General features: G+C 39.0%; 1 long non-coding RNA gene across 7 annotated transcripts in view; it reads right to left on the minus strand.

The window, feature by feature from the left end:
• LOC119260539 (uncharacterized) overlaps positions 1-16,370 on the minus strand; it is a 40,061-nt gene extending 23,691 nt beyond the window's left edge. For 3 of the 7 annotated variants that reach the window (XR_008549182.1, XR_008549180.1, XR_005128743.2), the window contains exons 1-2: positions 15,951-16,370; positions 15,702-15,844 (exon numbers count right to left, since the gene is read on the minus strand). This is a non-coding gene — a long non-coding RNA (uncharacterized LOC119260539). Of the gene's footprint in view, positions 1-14,035; positions 14,252-15,696; positions 15,845-15,950 lie in introns of those variants that run through there. The other 4 variants (XR_008549181.1, XR_005128744.2, XR_005128742.2 and 1 more) reach the window with 3 other exon arrangements.
• Between the last annotated feature and the right edge of the window lie 2,315 nt (positions 16,371-18,685).

Here is an 18,685-nt window from a genome sequence, read left to right on the forward strand (position 1 = left end):
GCACAGCAGTTGAGCTCTGGGCTGCGAAGCTGCCCGCAGCCTCTGCAGCACCAGTTCGATCCCCAGCTGCCAGCGAGGGTCCCACATGGCACGCAGACCTCTCCTGCCACATTTCGTCAGTCTGCCTGCTCTGTTCCCCGCCCTGGCTCTGGTGAATTCTCTCACCCTCCTGCGCTTCTGACTGTACCCAGTGCTTGTGTAAAAAAAAAAAAAAATAGACTGAAGCTCAAAACCAAGGTATTAGGAGTGTTGGTTTTTCCTCAGGTTTCTCTCTTTGATTTTTTATTTGTATTTATGCCTGTCTTCTCACATAGTGAGAAGTCTTCTCACATAGTGGCATTCTCACATGGCATTTCTTCTATGCACACACATACCTGGTATCTAATTCTCTCCCTATAATGACACCCATCCTATTTGTTAGGGTCTCCTCTCTATGATCTTATTTAACCTTAATTATCTCCTTAAAGACTCTGTCCCCAAATACAGTCACTTAAGGGATCAGAGTTTAAATTTTGAAAAGATAAGATACAATTCAGTCCATAACACTCTCCTTTCCCTTACTTTCAGCAAGTAAAGAGGAATCCCACAACACCCCTCATCACTAATGGAGTGGAGGTGATGAGAATCTCAACTCTTCTCTAGCTAACTCTGTAAGCCCTAGAGTCCAGTAGCTCCTCTTTGTGTCTATTTCTACTTAGGGTTTTAGTTGAAATTCGGAAAGAAAAGTCCAATCTAACATCGAGTTACTAAGTAAAATTCTCTATTTTCTTCAAGATCTTACCCTGCCGGTAAATGCACTTCCTTCCACCCCCTGGGTTGCCATAGCATTTGGTTGATGCCTCATATCTGATACATACCAAGTATCATCTGAGAAACCATTTGGCACTCAGTTTCTTGAGTGCATAAACCATATTACATATGCTATATATACTAGATATATAGATACATGGATACATACCCCTCACAAAGTGTTTGAGACAACATCCAGCATAGTGGCCACCGAAGATACATGTAATTAACTGACAGTTTGAGATAAAAGAAAAATTATGGAGCCAAAGACACAAGTTGAATCAGGAGGCAGCTTGTAGCTCACACAAAAAAAAAGGAGGTCATGTTTCTTTATTTTTGCTTTTAAAGTTCATCTCAGTAATAATCTCTGTCACTTCCAGAAGCAGTCACCATAGTGTAAAACTCACTCTCCCAGCAAGCCTCAAGGCTTTCCATGATACATGTCCAGATCAGTTGCCACAGTGACTTTCTCTCGTTGCCAACATTCCCAGCAGGAGGAGAACAGAGACAGCAGCATCAACCTCCTCTCTCCCTTGCCCTTTCCAGACACCTTACTGTTAGCAAAGACTTTACTTCCAGTCTTAGTGCCTTGATTATCCCAACTCCTTCCTTTTCTAGATCACTGCACAGCGTCAAGATGCAAACAGTTCATTTTACTAAAATTTCAGGACCTTCACCCAAATCAAATTTGAAGTTAACACTATCTCATTCTATTTTATGTGCAAGAAAAAAGAAGCTCATCTTTGATGAGTTAGACATTAAATACTAATAAGTTTAAATGGGAAAACCAAGTTTGAGGTTAATAATCTCTGGGATAACTCGCATTGCCTCAGCACAGTCAGTACATTACTGCCCAGATGATGGTGCTTTTCTTTACTGGTTCCATTTAGTTTCCAAAGCACTTTTAAACTATCTTCCCATTGATTAAAGCCCCAAATAGCAAAACTTATATAATATTACTATATGTATCTCTGTCATGTGCACCTGTTTTAAAATTGATACATCCGGGTAGTTGTCTACATTGTCCTTTAAGTTAGCATTGGGATGGAACACTGGCTTACATGAAATGTAGTACTAAGTCCACTATCTGACAGTTTCTGTGGCAGTCCTTGGGACTGATATTCTAGTCACTCACATGCACTTGAGTCACAACTTGTAGACTAGCTCTAGATATAGACTAGCCTTCCTTTGGGTCATTTTCTGAAACAGAAATTGATTGCTGAGAAGGGAAAATAAAATGATGAGAAAGTGAGCTCTCCACCCAATGACTCAGTAAAAAGTAAGACCTTGGAAGTATAAAGAACAGAGATTAAATTCACTTAATATAAAGCGGTGAAAGGAAATTAATCTCATATCCCCACTTAATTGTTCAAATACCTGAAAACAAAATAAATGCATTGCCATTTTGTTTTTTATTAATGAATTTCCATTACTGACTTAGGCAAAACAAAGGGCCCTTATAAATCGCTGAGCTGAGTGCCTAGGAAGCAAGTATGAAAATATTTCCTCCTCAATTGTTTAAAAGTCAAGCACTTTTATCCAAAACAAACAAACTGGAAAGGCACAGAAGAAGGAAGAAGTTACCACCAGTCAAAAATGGCATGTGTTTTGTTTGATTTAATGAAGGAAATTTCTCTGAAGGGTGACCTCAGAAAGGAGAATCACACAAGAGGAAAAGCTAAATTATCTTTCTGTGTTCTCTATGTGAAAAAGTCGTTGTCATAGGATGAAGTAATCATAAAGTAAGAAAATAGAAAAAGAATTATTATAGAGATTTTTGGCAGTCCATTAATAATAAACATTTATTTTTCTACACTTTGTGGCATTTATAGCATTAATCAGAGGTTAAAAATTTGTACTTAATTGCAGTTTATATTTCATTGTAGATTAGTATTCTTCATGCCTAAGAATGTCATTTTCAAACAGTTCATTTATTGAATGACATAGATTTTTATATGTTATCTTACAACTTAACAATGAAAACCTTAACCTTGAAGAGCCCCAGACAGAAGCAGTTACTACTGCTTAGTTATCTGAAAAAAAAAATATTTCTTCCAATAATAAGTAAAAGTAAAACAGCAAAGAGAAAGCAAAGGTCAAGTAATGGCGTGATTTATTCCTCTTTCTAAAAGGATGCAGTCTGAATATGAACAAGCCACTCAAATATTTAACAAAGTTTTCAGGAGGAAATAAAGATATCCCTCACTGACAGCAAGCTTTGCATTTTTATATTTTACATCAGATTTCTTCTTACATTCAATGAGTCATTACTGAGCCTTTTTAGAGACAGGACATTATGCTAATGTAGTACTATTATTTATGTAAGCTATTGTATTTTCTTTACTATATTTATCAGGGTTCCTTTGGTTGCCAGTGACAGAAACCCAATCCAAACTAATCAATATTCAAAAAAAATAAACAAAAAACCTTGGCTCACATACCTGAAAAATCATGCAACTTTAGTACAGATCCAGATGCTTAACATTGTCTGGAATCTTCTCTCTCCATTGCTTGGTTCTTCATTTCTCTTTGTTAATCTTATTCTTAAATGTTTCTACCATTGCATTTGCTAAATGGCCACAAGCAGTTGCAATCTAATGTCTATCAACTTAGAACCTTGGTGAAAAACTATGTTTTTGCAGTAATTTCAACTAAAATAACTGGTGTTCATTGCCTTGAATTAACTCAGTTTGTGTCATGTGTCTATTCTTGAACCAGTATTGTTTCTAGAGAGAACCAATACACTGATTTGTCAAGTCCATGTCTGGCCCTGAAAACAAGAAAGAATGAAGCCCCACCCAAATGACCACGAATTAAATAAGGAACCATTGGTTCCTCAATTTAACAAGGGGAGTGGGTATTCAGGAATAAAAATTATACCTATTTTACATATATATCAAAAAAACTATAGACTAAAATAAGACAAATACATGAACAGTTATTACCACTCTCTCTCTCTCTCAGTATCTATCTAACTTCAAAGACACATGCACATAGCAGTATGATGGCAATTTAAACTGATTCTTTAGGAGAATAAAATGTAGTTATTCCCAATTTCAATGGTGTAAGTGCTCCCACAATAGCCAATTTTTAGTCTAGTAAAATATGTCACTGAAAGTGAAATTGTGAAAAGATGCATCCTCACATTCAGTTCTTTTGAGCCCATATGAACTATATCAAGCATATACTGTAATAATTAAAAATAAGACAAATTGGGCCTCCCTGGTGGTGCAGGCAGTTGAGCACCTCATTGTGAAGATGTCTGCAGCCTCTGCAGCGTGAGTTCAATCCTGGCTGGCGGGGGAGAAACCCACATGGCACAGCAGACCTCTCCTGTCTCGCCTGCTTCGCCCCTCAGCAGTGTATTTTGTCAGTCTGCCTGTTTTGTTCCCCATTCTGTCTCTGGTGAAACCTCTCACCCTCCTGCACATCTGGCCTGTACCCTGGTTCTTGTATAAATAAATAAATCTTTAAAAAAAAATAAGAGAAATTGCTTCCACTTGAGGTGATCAGAGGAGGCTTAATACAGAATGTGGCATATGATCTGACCTTTAAAGGACTGATAGATTTTCAAGTTTACTTTATTAGTGGTAAGAAAAAAGTAAATAGAAGCAGATCAAAGAACCAGAGTTGGAAAAATTATACATTTCAGGAAACTAAATATAGTTTGGTTTTGAATAATCAGGTTATATCACCTTTATCACTTTATCGAGGTAGTCTTGACACAACATTTCATAAGGAAATGAGTGTTGGGCCGAAGTTTTCTATATTCTGAGGGTCCCATAGATAGAATTTAGAAGCTGTCCTAATGTTCTGTCTTCTAAAGTCATCTCATTACTTCAACCCCTCTATATCAAAGTTGATTTATGTATAAATGTAAATATAACAACTCCAGTCATTTCAATTTAAAATACTAGTCGCATTGCCTCAAGAGAAGCACAGCGAGAGAAGTAATAGAAAATAACATTTGCATAAAGGAGGAATATAGGCTTTGAATTTCAGTTCTGACATATAAAATTCTTAAGAGCATTACGCCTGTCTTTACAATAAGAAAAAGTTGAACAAACTGAAAACTAATAACTTTTCTTGGACATCCCATCCAGAGAACTGAAGTTAGTGGGCAAACCACCACCCCAAAATTTGTATTATAAAATGAATCCAGAAAGTTATAGGCAAGATGTGGTCATCTTGGACAGAAGCTGCTAGACACATAAACTGATAGGGAAGCTTAAGCGGTAATTGTAATGATTTGTTAGAAATTGAATGTGAGCTAGTATGAGAATGAAAATTCCCGGAGGTCACAGTCTTAGAGCAGACCCACACTTTCAAGGGTTTTCTGCCAAGTAAAACCAACATGTTCCACAGAAACAGTCTGTGAAAACATTCAAAATGAAATAGTCCCCAAGTGTTCTGTATGACAAAGTCCTGCTCAACGGAAAAAGACTTTACCAGAGCCTTGTCCTGGCTAGGAGGACATTTTCTACCCTCCAACTCACTGTAGCTTTCCTGTGTGAAGGAAATAATTGTGAAGGTCATAGACTTGAGACACAGAACCACTGAACATATTAGAGAATGATTTATCTACCCTACATTTACCACCACACCAATGAGACTCCTGTTTCACAACAGTGGATTATCACTCAAAAAGGGGCAAGACACAAACTCTCTCTGAGGCATATGTAGGGAAGCCCAAGGTAAAGAGGTCAGACAAAACAAGCCTGTTAGATGAATTTCAATACACTGCCACTGCAGCAGACATTAAATGCAGTTCAATTCCTAACTGCATTATCACAAATCCTCACATTAAGACCTCTGCAGGGCCTCCCCTGGTGGCGCAGCCGTTGAGCGCTGGGCTGCGAAGCTGCCCGCAGCCTCTGCAGCGCTGGTTCGATCCCCGGCCACCAGGGAGGGTCCCACATAGTGTGACAGACCTCTCCTGCCGCCCGCTGCTCCCCTCAGAAGTGTATTTCGTCAGTCTGCCTGTTCTGGCTCTGGTGAATTCTCTCACCCTCCACATTTCTGACTGTATCCAGTGCCTGTATAAATAAATAAATCTTTAGAAAAAAATAAAGACCTATGCACAGCAATTCCTATGACTCATTACTCCAAACACATATTCAGCTTTCAGCAAAAAAGTTACATGGCATGCCAAAAGGCATAGGAAAAACAAAATCAGAAAAGACAATACAACTGTTATAGCCAGATTCAGATATGACACTGATGTAGGAATGAACAGAAAGTAACTCAAACAACTATGAATAATATGTCAAAGTTTCTAATGAAAAAAGCAGTGAGCATGCAAGAACAGATGAGGCATCTAAGCAGAAATGGACACTAAGAAAAAAATCAAAAGGAAATGCTAGAAACTTAAGAAAAAAATAAAGAATGGAGAACAAAAGTGAAGAATGCCTTTGATAAAATGGTTAGTGGACTGAATGTGATCAAGGAAAGTATCAGTGAGTTTGAAGATGTGTTAAGAAGTAGTTCCTCTGGGGTGGGGTTTGATCATTGATAGTTCAAATTGTGTTGAGAGCCCAAGAGAGCACGTCTCACTACCTAGCACTTTCAGGGACCACTGCCACTTCTTATCAAAAGTAATAGTGGAACGGTGTTAGTAAAGTTAAGGTTGACACTTGCCCTAACTTTGCTATACTCTACAAGGTTCTTCATGATCCGTGCCCTTCCAACCTTTGTATGGCATGATCTCTGGGTCTTATATTATGCATTTACAATTTCATACACATGAAGTTAAGTTCCTGTATTATCTGTCTTGAAATGTATTTACATTACAAATTTTATATAATTATGAATTTTAGACACTGCCTTTGTGGAAGGAAGAACAGACTCCAGGGAGGAAATAGAGGGTGGAGGCCCATCTTGTTAATCCTGAAATCATATCTCTGCCACTACTCAAAAGGGCAACCCTGCCAGGGATTTTTATTACCCTGCTCTTCTGGCACAGGTGAGGACAGAGATCTGAGTACAGCAGTGTCAGAACGGTAAACAGTGGGGGATTGCAGGGTAAAGGGCAGGCTGAGGTTAGGGGACTAAAGAGCTATGGCGCCTGTGGTATCAGGACAACCTCATTAAATTGTTACATCCAAGGACAGGAAGAACATGGAGAGAGTTTCAGGGAGATCATTAGAGTGAATCCAGGGTCTAGGAAATCAAATTCTGTGTGAAAAGGTTACATAAATTTGGATTGTTCAGCACAGAAAAGAGATGGCAATAAAGATTTTTAACATCAAGCAATAAAAAGAAAATGGTGAGTAGACAGTCCTTTTGCAGAAAACAGAATTCAGAACATAACTTTAGAACATAATGGGGTAAATTCAGAACATCTAGTGTTTTATGTTTAAGTGTGTTATCTGAAAGAAGGTGGAAACTGAATCAAGTCTTATCAGCTACGGCTAGTTTCATCCTATTTTGAAGACCAGAAGTGATAACTATATTCCATACCTATATTCCAGCTAAGAAGATCTATCTTAGCTTGCATTCTGTTAACTATTTGCTTTCATCAAGGAATTCTGACAACTAATTTATCTATGAAATGTGAATAGAGTAAAATCTCTTTCCAAAATCATTCACTACTAGGTCACTTTGATATAGAAGTCAGTCTGTCATATACCCTATCCAAAGAGTGCTTGATTATTGACAAATCAAAGTATCATACTATAAAAGGTTCTTATCTATAAAGCAATCCCACAGTACAAAACTCAAGGACAATGCTGTTATTCAGAAATCAAGGGTAGTGGTTATCTTCCACAGCAAATATTCTACTGGTGCAAATGGGATCACTATGAAGAAGTGCACGTTAGTTCTATGAAAAGAAAATGGCTCTCACCAGATAACCCGAGGCTGCATAAAAGCATTCCACTGACTTACTGTCTTAACAAGCTCCAACTGTACTAGCTCCCTAGTGCTTCAGAGGACCATCCAGCAACTCTTGAGGGTAATTCTGGTTCTTACATTAATGTGTGTGTGCGCACTCATCTTCTAAAATTGTTGAAATTAGAGTCCACTTTAGTTAACTAAATGACTTTCATACAGAATCCAAGAATTTTTTTAATTTAAAGGTATTTTACTTTTGTTTCTTACCCAAACAAAGATGTTATTCACCTCAAATCAGTATCTGTCTCATAAATTCATCTTTTTCAAGATGCCTAGTAAGATTCTTTTATCACAAATTCTGATAAAATGGAAAACCTTATATGTTTTAGAAATCTTTGACTTATTTCAAAGAATCTATTCGACCCTTACCCTTTCACTCTAATGAGAATAATATATCAAAGGGACAGTAAAGGAGAAAGAGGATCATTAAATCAAAATATGCTGCAAAAGATATGAAGTGTGCAATATTCATAAGAACACTAAGGAACATTGACTGGTGGGAACAAAAGATGAGGGATGATATCTGAAACAACTGCAGCACAAACAATTCAGGAGAATGAATAGAATAATTGTTCTCCATTGATATCAGTGGATGTAGAGTAGAAAGGGAAGGAGCTTAACAGTAAATCTGGTTTTATTTATCATCTTCTGGAAGGTAGTTTTAAAGCGGTAATAGAACTAATCATGACTTTGAGAGCCATACAGGGGGACTAAGATACATGTAACTTTGATTTTAAAGTATCTAAATAGGAATGTTTCCCTTATTTGAGATCTCAAATATTTTATTCATTCCTAACCTCCAAGTTTGACTGCTAACCTTGACATTGTATCAAACTCCTGATAAATTTTCTTCTGAAAACCGGGTCTTCTTCAAGTATCCCTAAATAAAATGACTGAATACAGTAGTTATGCAAACCAAAATCCTTTGCATCATCCTCCTTCTCACTCACCCCTTCTACCCACCCATATTCGAAATCTCATGAATAGGGCCTCCCCTGTGGTGCAGCGGGGTGAGCGCTGGGTTGCGAAGCTGCCCACAGCCTCTGCAGCGCTGGTTGGATCCCTGGCTGCTCCCCAGCCACCGGGCGAGGGTCGCACATGGCGCAGCAGACCTCTCCTGCCGCCCGCTGCTCCCGTCAGCAGTGTATTTCATTGGTCTGCCTCTTCTGCTCCCCGCTCTGGCTCTGGTGAATTCTCTCACCCTCCCGTGCTTCTGACTGTACCCAGTGATTGTATAAATAAATAAATGAATAAATAAATCTTTAAAAACAAAAACAAAAACAAATCTCATGAATCCATCACCTTCTTTCCATTTCTGCTATCAACAATAAGAAAAGTCCTAGCTACCACGGTCTCTTCCTTGTACTAACCTAAGTGGTTATGCTACATCTGCTCTTGCTATCCTCACATGTCAGTCAAAGTGATCTTAAAATGCAATTGTATTACAGTCACTCTTTTCTTGAAGCCTAGCCATATATGCCATTTGCTCTTGGGATGAAAACAAATCTCCCATTTTTTGCCTCCAATGCTCTATATGATTTGGCCCCTTCCCCTTCCCATCTCTCCAATATTTCTTTGCACCATTTTTTCCTTTCACTCATTCTCTGCATTCCAGCCAATCTGACCCTTTCTGCACATTGTTTACACCACGCTCACTCCCCAGGACAGGATATTCAACAAGCCATTCTCTTATACCTGAAAGTTCTGTTATCCTTATTCAATTAATTAATATCTATACATTTTCATCTCTCAGTGATATCATGTGCATAGACTATTTTGAGAACATCAGAGGAGGCACAGAACATATTCTGGGAGAAAGCCAAAGAAGACTTCCTGAAAGTCTGGGGGTTCTAATCTGATTCATGAAAGAGTTGAATCAACTGAAGAAGGGGGAAAAAGTATTGCTGGCAAGGGAACAACAGGGACAGTGCAACAGAGTGATTGGTACAGTTGGACCCAAAGGTTGAGGGAGCAGCTGGAAAGAGATGAAGTGATAGAAGTACAAGAGATCACTGTACATAAGGTAGATATCCTGTGGGGGAGCATTAGATATTTTAGGATAGGGACAAAGAATAATAGATTCATTTTAAATTAAATGAGTTGCCCATTGTCACCATTTAATTAAAACACTTCAACTAAGACCTAAGTTTCCTAACACTCAGACTGTATGTCCTACTACAAGCCTAGCAACCGGAATAAGCTAGGGACTTTTTGAAACACAGATTGCTGGACCCCAACACCAGAGTTTCTGATTTGCTAGCTCTGAGACGTGCCCAGGAATTTGTATTCTGTTAAGTTTCCCAGTGGTACTGATGCTTCTGGTCCAGGGAATGCACTTAAAGTGAGATGCACAAGACCAAGTCACTCAATTAGTTAAACAAAGAGTCAGTCAAAGAAATTTGGTTCTAGAAAAAATAAGAAAGGAAACCTGAGGCACAGAAACACCAGAACGATAATGGGCAACATAAGAATCGTTTGTGTTTAGTTTAGGAGCATTTTCTTTTCTTAGTAGCAAACATAACCTTAGGCTGAAAATTAATCAATCCCCTGTGTCTCATTTCCTTACCTGTAAAATAAGGTCATTAAATCAGATGGGTTCTAACATACCCTCCAGTTCTAAATGTTTACAATCTTACAATGTACTTTCTTCTATTTTGCTAAAGTTTTTATTTAATTATTTTTCACTCCATAAATATATAGCTCACATCTAATAGGAAGAGGAGGAACAGCCCAGAGGTTCCTGGGAAGTGGGTAAGAATTAAGACAGGCATCCTTTTTATGGCCAACACCAACAAAAAAGGCTAGGCCATCACATTAAACACATATGCCTAGATGGATGGTCATAAATCAAACACCAAGATAAAATTATGTAGTTTGCTAAAATTCTCAACTTTTACACAGTTAACAACTCAAGTTTTTGAGATAGTCTTCTAAATAATTGTCTTTGAAACATCCTAATGTTATTATCTCTTTACCTAACATCCCAACTTCACCTTCTTTACCAAAAATGCCACCTTCTTAGCTAAGGTCCCCATGGTGAGACAAATTTTAAAGCACCATGAAAACAATGACCAGAGTCTATGTAATATTCATAAGTAGGTCATGTTCTTTCCACAACAACATCGAAAAAGTGTTTTAATAAGATTTTATATAATTCCAACTTTACTACTTTTGTTTGTCACACTCTTACTTAAATTGGTCCCTTAAGACCACCTGATTGTCACATTTTTATTTCCCAATGATTAGGTATTGGAATTAATGTATCCAACGTTTTCCTGTATTGACTTTCTGTCCAATTAATATCCTCTGAATAATAACTTATTCATGTTAAATTGACAGATTTTTTTTAAAGATTTATTTACTTATACAAGAACTGGGGTACAGGCCAGAGGTGTGGGAGGGTGAGAGAATTTAGAGACAGAGCGGGGAACAGAATAGGCAGAGGGACCAAAGACAGTGCTGAAGGGAGCAGTGGGCAAGGCAGGACGGTCTGCTGTGCCATGTGGATATCTCCCTGGCCAGCCGGGAATCGAACATGCGCTGCAGAGGCTGTGGACAGCTTCAGAGTGCTGCGCTCAACCCGCTGCACCACCAGGGAGGCCCTAAATTGACAGATTTTAAATAAATGATATAAATTTGTCACAGACTTAATATTGGGGGAAATAATAATGGACTGCAGATAGAGTTGAGGCGAGGCCAAAAGATGAGAAGCAGTGATTCAGTAAATACATTATACTGGGGACAAATAATGCACGTCAGGAGGAATCTAATTTTCCATCAGTGAAATAGACTCATTGATAGATCTCTTCTGTCTTTGGTGTGCTTTCTTTAATTTGACCTCTATGCTTAGCAAAAATAAATCCTTTCTATTTTTAAATGCTTTCCCTCAAAGTACTCTTGTTATTTTCCTTTTGACCCACCTTTTTTTTTTAAATCACACACTTTTGAGTGTCTCTGATGCCCAGGGTGAAAATCAAATTCTTTGTGGAGGCTCTAATAGATTAAAAGTAACAAAATCCAAGCTCAAATTAGGTTACGCAAAAATAGAATAATTTACTGAAAGGATACCAGATTAGTTCTCATAAATGACGAGATGCAGGTCCAGGGAAACTCAGATGAACTTGGTGACTGAAATCAGAGGCCTATGCAAAATCAGTTCTCTCTCCCTTAGGCAATTGTGAGAGAGAGAGAGAGAGAATGAGAGAGAGAGAGAGTGAGAGAGAGAGAGAGAGAGAGAGAGAGAGAGAGAGAACATTGACTTACAACACCATATATGATTTAGGGGTATAGGTTCACATTTCTATGATGAATGTATGTAATCACACCTCACTTAGGTTCTTTATGTAGGTTCACTCTCCCATACCAAAGGAACTTTCTGTACACTTGGAAACATAGTCACATGCTACTTGCTAACCTAATAAGCAAAAGGGTTTTTTCCCTTTATTTTTAAGTAAATTTACAGGAATAGACCCAGATTCTTCCTGGTCAGGTCACGTGCCATCACTTGTTCTAACCACTTTAGCAAAGGGTCATGGTATTATGTCGGGCCCACTCTGGATGGCATCCCACCGGTAAGCTGGTTAAGGTGTCAAAAGACAAGTGTCTTGATTGGTAGCTTCCTGCTTGTATGGAGAGAGGTATTTTTCCAAACAGACCCTGAATTCTCTACTATTGAAATATAACATTTCACCTCAAGGATATCTAGACAATCAGAACAAATCATAGCTGTGAACGATTAGTCTTACTTTATTTAGTTTGCACAGACAAAACGACAGCCTTACTCCCTAGCAAGAACATCCTATGGAAACTCCATAGCAAGCCCTTGGCAGCAGCTCCTGAAGGGACAACCTCCTCTGTGGTGGCAGCTGTGAGGAGCAGCAGTTTTCAGCAGCAACTCCTGCCAACAGCACTGACACTCTTCTCTTCCAGAATAGCTTCCAGTTACCTCGAGAGATGCATGACCTGGGGAAATGCTCCCAGTACCACATCCAGAGGAAGTTCCCAGAGAGCTGTGCTGTGCTGGCAGCATCCATGCTGCATTATTCTTTCAAGGAACTTGCTCCAAGTGCCCAGAAATGCATAGGAATACTAGTCAATGAGATGCACCTGGTGTCAAACCTCAGCTGCTTCTTCAGTAGCCTCTTACTCGCCCCGAGTCAGGAGACAGGTCAGGCCCCTTAGGGAGCACTTTCATAACACCAAATTGAACCCCAAGGGCTAAAGTGTTGAAAGGCCTCCTCCTGCAGAAAGAATGCTGTTCATATCCACGTTTCCAGTAGATTCTCTAAGAGCTTTTTTTTTTATTTGTCTCTACATAGGCAACTTGATTATATTTTTTCCTGCCCAAGATTAACATCCATGATGTATTTCTGGAAGAGCATGTTAGAAATAAACACTATTCTGCAAAAGCTAAATTGACACATCTCCGAAGTAGACAGACAGATGGTCACAGGCACAGAAAAAATGCCCACCATCACTTATCATCAGGGAAATGCATCTCAAAACTACAGTGTGATGCCATCTCACACCTGAGGCTCTATCTAAAAGACTAGAAACAAATGTTGGCAAGGGTGTGGAGAAAAAGTCACCCTCATATGCTGCTAGTGGAAATGTAAACTGGTCCAGCAGCTCCTTATGGAAAACAGAATGGAGGTTTCTCAAAATATTAAGAATAGATCTACCATAAGACAAGACAATCCCTCCCTTAGGTATTGACCCAAAGAATGCAAATCTGAAGGGGTATGTGCTCTCTGATGTTCATTGTAGCACCTTTTACAATAGACAAGTTATGGAAACAACCTCAGTGCCCAACAACAGAGAAGTGGATTAAGATGTAGTACATGTACACAGAGAAATACTAGTCAGCATCCTTATTCAGATAAGAAAGATAAACTCTTGCCATTCATAATAAAATGGATGGAATTAGAGGGGATTATGCCATATCAAATAAGACAGAAAGAAAAAGATAAATACTAGTGGTTTCACTCATACATGGAATATAGAGAAACAAAAGAAAGGGTCAGACAAAACCAAACCAAAAACAAACCCTAGAAATCTGACTGTAAAATTGAGAATACAAAGGTGAGGGTGGAGAATAGAAAGGGGAGGGGCATCAATGGGCTATGATAGAGAACTGTGGGTGTCTTGGTGGTGGAAGTGGTGGGGTAAAAAACATCTGAAGAGTTGCTATCCATTTCATTTGTATCTAGCTCTGGTCATTTCTGCCAGAAGATAAGAAGTAAAAATGAACAGAAACTTCAAGAACTAAAATACATTTAGACAGTCTGCGTATAATAGAGAAGCGATTGATGACACCATGTGGAATGCGCACTGAAGCACATACGATGGAATTGCACCAGACCATTATTTTATTCTCTTGTCAACATTAGCCCCTCTCTTGCCTTTCCTCTTGTTTCCCTCCTCTTATCCTTTTTGGAGAAGACAAGCGGAATGGTGTATCCATAGTCTTGGCTGCTTATGAATTTTATGGTCAAAGTTTTGTTCCACTGAATGACACAGAAAAGTGATCATGTTAGTCTTGCTTGGGGTAGCCAAGGACCTACTGATGAACCTGTAAGTTGGGAAGAGATCACAATGGTTTCCAATTTGTCACTATCCAACAGGATCTCAAACTAGACCTCTCCAAATAACAGCTCTTGCTTTCCTCTGTACGTTCACCCCTCCAACCATTTTTTTTCCCAAACTTCTCCATCCTAACAAATGGTGGCTCTTATTGCCTGTTTGTTCAATCATCCAGTCACCCTTTAATCTGATCTTTCATATCCCTCATTTAACATATCAGCAACTCCCTACCTTCAAAATATACTCAGAACTTCACCTTATTTCACTACCTTCATTCTATCATGATGGTACAAGTTGTAATTATTCCCTGTCTCCTGCAAACTATCCCCTCTTGTCCCTTGCCATTCCTCTAGTCTATTCATGGTATAAACCCTCAGAGTTTTGACTTATTGAACTATGTTGTTTCAGGTATCTGCTCTATTCAAAATTCCCCATCAGTTTCCAGAGTTATATAAACATACATACATATTTATATAAACCTACTTGTGTGCACATATGTGTGTTGTATGTATATATATGTATATAGCTACATACACGGCCCTGTACAATCTGTTCCCTCCTGCCCGACCACACTTAGCTCTCTGACCTATGTTCTACCACTCCCCTTCCATCACTCTTATCCCATGTTTCAGCCACACTGGTTCCCTTGAAAATCCTTAAATATGCAAAACGGCCTCCTGCCTCAGTATTTATCATTCTCTTTGCTTCTTCTCTCCTGTCCTTTAGATATCACAGCAACCTGACCTGACATTATCTAAATGTAGGTGCCACACTCCTAATCTCTCTTCCCGGATTTTTTTGCACACTACATATTTTACTCATTTATATATTTCTTGTCTGTCTTACCCTAACTCATGCACACAAGATGTTGATCTGTTTCATTCTCTCCTGAATATCCAGTGTCCAATATCTCTGGCACATAGAAGTTTCTCAGTAAATATTATTTTTTTTTTAAAGAAAGTATACAGCTTTTGTACTACACTCCAGCATTTGGTCAGACATTATTATAACACAGTTCCAGAAGACACTGAACACATATTTTTGAGCATCTTCACCAGAAGGGGGCAGCAAAGCTTCACCAGCTCAGCAAGTAGCCACCATTCTGGGTCAGCAATTTAGAGGAGACAACTGACGGAAGATTAGGCAAACCAGGCTTGCCTCGGAAGCTGGGCTGAAAAGAGACCAAAGAGCTGGCTGGCTAGGACTATGCCCTTACCAAAAAGCAAGGAGAGACACAGGAAGAGAGGAAGACAAGTCTTGTCCAGAGTGACACCCACACTGGGGATTCATAGGAAGAACAGAGTATTACAGAACTAGTTGCAGAGAATTAGGCAAATTATCTCATCACAGTGAGGCAAACCTATCAGTCATGGCCACAGAGGTACACTTCTCAAATACAAGTCTATTTATCTTTATAAAGTAGTGAAAATGTACCTAACTCTAAAGAAGACAGGTTGCTAATTGTGCAGGTCCCAACAAGTGTGATACCTCTTCTTTGAGGGTCATGTTTCTTTTAATCATTGAAATGCTCCACATACAAGTCAATTAAAAACAAAGATGGCAAGTGCTCGTGTCCAGGTTACTGCAAAAGAAAACCAGATGTTGTTGTCTTTGAATTATCAAAATAAGTTAAAATAATTCTAGCCATAAATGATCAGAAAAATTCTATTTTCTATAACCTTACATACCTAGGTTCTGTCAGGTCCTTCCGCATTGCCATTGAGGATGTTCAAGTGTGTTACATTGTAGAGGCTCTATTTGCTCTAGTACATTACAGAAAATTACCTCAAATAGGAATCTATCCTGCCAAAGAAAGCTTTTTGGGAGACCTTCACATTACCTAATTTTACAACAAATGCTTAGGAAAATGCTAGGATTGTCTTGTATCTGTTAACAGCACTTTAGGGGAACACAGAAACAGAACAATGGGAAGCAAAAGAAAGCCTCCATGGTACAGGGATTCTTACACTCCGCCAGGGGCGTCATCCGCAGCTGAAATCTCAGTGGGGAACTCGGGGCACGTGGGAAGATATGCCATCTGGGAGGCTCTGACTTAGCTCATTTCTCTATGTCCTATGCCACTAAAGAAAAAGTACATCCTCTAGATACACCCATTTTCTTTGTACCAGTCATATCACTAACCCATTATGATGCCCTGCTTGCATGCTCCCTGGTAATGAGCTGAATAGTGAGCTGTTAAAAAACAAGGGACAGTTGGAAGTGCTTACCACGTGGTAATGCTTAATAAATAAATATGGTACTTTTCCTTTCATCAGGGAAAAGCGTTAACCTTTTCTAATACTAGGAAATAACTGAAATCATTTATATTTTCAAAATTGTAACCTTTTAATACTTTGAAGCAAGATATAGACATTGCAGTGGGCACAAATTTATTTCATCTGTCTGATCGTAATCATTTCTTTTTATCCAGTTCCTATCATGTTTGGCTCTTATGGGCAAGATTTTCCATTTTATTTCTTTTAATTACATCTCCTTTTCCTCTTGACTACTCCTTGGACCCTTTCTTTCTTTCTTTCTTTTTTAAGATTTATTTATATACGGGCCTCCCCTGGTGGCGCAGGCGGTTGAGCGCTGGGTTGCGAAGCTGCCCGCAGCCTATGCAGCGCCGGTTCGATCCCCGGCCGCCAGCTAGGGTCTCACAGGGCTCGCACACAGACCTCTCCTGCAGCACCCACTGCTCCCCTGAGCAGTGTATTTCATTAGTCTGCCTGTTCTGTTTCCCGCTCTGACTCTGGTGAATTCTCTCACCCTCCCTCGCTTCTGACTGTACCCAGTGCTTGCATAAATAAATAAATAAAAAGCTTAAGATTTATTTATTTATGCATACAAGAACTGGGTACAGGCCAGAGATGGGGGGGCAGGTAAGAAGATTCACCAGAGACAGAGTGGGGAGCAGAGCAGGTGGATCTACTGAAATACACTGCTTAGGGGAGCAGCAAGTAAGACAGGAGAGATCTGCTCTGCCATGTGGGTCATCTCCCTGCCCCTAGCATCGAACTGTGCTGCAGTGGCAGCGGAGAGCTTCATAGTGTTGCGACTTAATTCCTTGTGCCACCAGGGAGGCCCTGGACCCTTTTCAGTACCCCTTGGCTTAACTATGAAAACACCATCAAAAATCAATTTGAAATCCCCAAAATCCTTTCTAGTCAGAATTGCAAAAGACTGAATACAAAGTCTGACTCCATTTAGAAATCAAAAGTAAAGCTCTAGAGTTATTTAGATTTACTGTATTTGATAAAAATCCTTCAATTGAATGATTAAAGCCAATAATAATTTAATGGGATTTTTAATGCTGAAATTTTTTTTTTAAAGATTTATTTGTTTATTTATTTATACCAGCACTGGGCACAGTCAGAAGCGCGGGAGGGTGAGAGAATCCACCAGAGCCAGAGCGGGGAGCAGAGCAGGCAGAAGGACCAAAGTACAGTGCTGAGGGGAGCAGCGGGCGGCAGGAGAGGTCTGCACGCCATGTGGGACCCTCCTCCGGTGGCCGGGGAGCAGCCGGGGATCGAACCGGCGCCGCAGAGGCTGAGGTCAGCTTCGCAACCCAGCGCTCAACCGCTGCGCCACCGGGGAGGCCCTTAATGCTGAAATTTTAAATTAAATTACTTCTTTAAATTAAAATAACCCATCACTAAATATGACTATATTTTTTTCTCAAATTTTATTTATAATCTTGAGATTTAATAAATAAGCATTAAAGATGTTAATGAAGATTATAAACTAAATGTTTGAAAACTCATTTAAGCCAGCTTAATCATTTCTAATAATCAGATAAATTTTAGTATATAACAATAGCCTGGTTCAAAAGTGATATATCAGAACTATAGGTCCCCCCCCCTCAATATCTTGCTCCCAGATAGAATATTACATTACAAATAAATCTCAGGTCAAAATTTGCCACAGCTATAAATACTAGAGGACCAGTAGGGAAAAATATTGACAAGGTGTATTTTTCATCCTTAAAAGGAAAGAAAATTCTGACAAATGCTACAATATGAATGAGACTTGAGGACATTATGCTAAATGAAATGAACCAGTCACCCAAGGCAAATACTGTATAATTTTGCTTAAATGAGTGAGTAGTCAAAATCATAGAAACAAAAACTAGAAAGGTAATTGCAAGGGGCTGAGGGAAGGGAGAACAGGAGTTATTGTTAAAGGGACAGAGTTTCAGTTTTATAAGATGAAAAGTGTTCTGGAGATCTATGGTGAGGATGATAACCAAAATTTGAATGTATTTAATACCGCTCAATGGTAAGCTTTAAAATGGTGAAGGTGGAAAAGTGTATGTTATCTGTATTTTACCAAATTTTAAAAATTAAGGAGGAAAATGGTAATTAACCTATTCATAAGCTCAATTATGTCCTTTTAGGTGCTTTTCAAGAAAGATTCTCAGGGC

The sequence above is a fragment of the Talpa occidentalis genome, unplaced genomic scaffold, assembly GCF_014898055.3.
Source record: "Talpa occidentalis isolate TD23 unplaced genomic scaffold, MPIMG_talOcc4v2.1 talOcc4.6, whole genome shotgun sequence".
In the NCBI taxonomy this organism is placed as follows: Eukaryota; Metazoa; Chordata; class Mammalia; order Eulipotyphla; family Talpidae; genus Talpa; species Talpa occidentalis.